The following is a 1,848-nucleotide window of genomic DNA, read 5'->3' on the forward strand; positions in this document are numbered from 1 at the left end:
ACACACACACACACACACACACACACACACACACACACACACACACACACATACACACATCAAGATAAAGCAAACAAGTAGAAAGAACTGAAACACCGTAATCTCCTAGAAAACAATTATATATTATCAAGCAACACATGAACTCTCAAAGAACGAAACCTAACACAATAACTGCTGTAGGCCCTATCAACAATGAGATAGATCTTATACTAAGCTCACACTGTCTATCGGATTCATTAATTGGTCGCTTTGAAGGACAAGCGGGCTAACCCAGATTCCGGAGGTTTCCAGAAATCTTGACCTACACCAATTTTAAAGTAGGCATTGCCCTTCTTATAGGAGGAGTTTGGTTTCATTGGTGCGTATATGTCTTTGGTTTTAGAGAAAACTCTCCTTGTCTTTTAAAGAAACTGAACAAGGGGCAAAAACTTTACCTTCTATTTTCTCGAAACAGCATTTTTATGGGATAGCCCCCTTGTGCTTAAAAGCGACCAATTTTATTTTGAGTCGGGGCCAGCTAGATTTTCCATCATGGTTAGGGCAAAGTTGGGGCAAAATTACCATTTTGGCACAATACGACCGAATTCAACTGAACACGACTCGTCTGACCTTCATCAATGTCAGACACGTGTATAAATTATCAAGGTTGGAAGTCGAATCGGTCGCAGGACTTATCGTGCAAAAAGTGGCACAAGCACATATTTTTGTTCTGCGGCCCCTCCTTCATGAAGGAAAATTTGTCTTGCCCTGCCCCTGACTTCGTGAAATGAACCCTGTTGATAGTGTGTACCTGGTATAATCTGACCTCTCTGGCACGAGTAGGCACTTCCGTTCCTCAGACACTCTCTTGAGTTGTCAGGCATTCGTCTGTGGAGTGGTTTCAATGTTTGCGTACTTGTGTGTTTAGAGTGCTGCCATTATCTCTGTCTGCTTCCTGCCGACGTGTGGAGGGTTATCGTAACGTCCCAGGTTACAGTCCATTTAACTCTTTATGGGTATAATCGACACAAATGTCCAATAAGTAGGACATTGGCAATGTCGCGGCACGTAGAACCCTAAATCACAAATTTGTCTATGTCATAGCGCCCTAGGTATCGTAGTGAAATCAGGCATTCGTCAAAATAATGAAATCGAAAAAAATGGCTGATCCCCGCTGGTCTGGCAATTTTTATTAAATTTTTATTTCTTGGATCAATAGGCCTTATAATATATGTCCATTTAAAAACAAATTTCTATGTGCATTTCGCTGCCCCCCCCCCCCCCCCACCCAAAAAAAAACAAAAAAAAAAAAAGCTCCAACAAATCGCTGACTAAAGACTCAAAAATGAAAATTATGTTGTTTTTTAGGATTTCCTCACTTGGAAATCTCCAAAAGGTCCGGCGGCCATTTTCTTCCTTTATATACCTTTTGAAGACCATTTTCTCGCTAATTTTACCTCTGAAACCAGGCGACCCCCACCTCCTTCAATTGCCATCTTGACTTGTGTCCAAGATAAATGGATATTTTTGCCATCAAAAGCAAGGCAAAAGGACAGGTTTTAAGATAATACCAACAACTCCACATGCTCAAAATTGACGAGCGACTGATTTCACCTCATCGTGACTCATACGAGACGCATTGTGGCATGACATGGTGGAATCAGGCGCTTGTCAATTTTTGGGCATATGGTGTTATTGCAACTTATTGGTATAATTTCAAATACTGTTAATTTATCTTGCATTTGGTGAAAGAAATATAAATCTGAGTTGAGTAGAAATCGAGATATTTGCAATTGAAGGATGGGAGGGTTGTCTGGTTTCAGAGGTAAAATTAGCAAGGAAATGGCCACAACATTTTCGTAATTCCCA

Source organism: Aplysia californica, unplaced genomic scaffold (genome assembly GCF_000002075.1).
Source record: "Aplysia californica isolate F4 #8 unplaced genomic scaffold, AplCal3.0 scaffold00193, whole genome shotgun sequence".
In the NCBI taxonomy this organism is placed as follows: Eukaryota; Metazoa; Mollusca; class Gastropoda; order Aplysiida; family Aplysiidae; genus Aplysia; species Aplysia californica.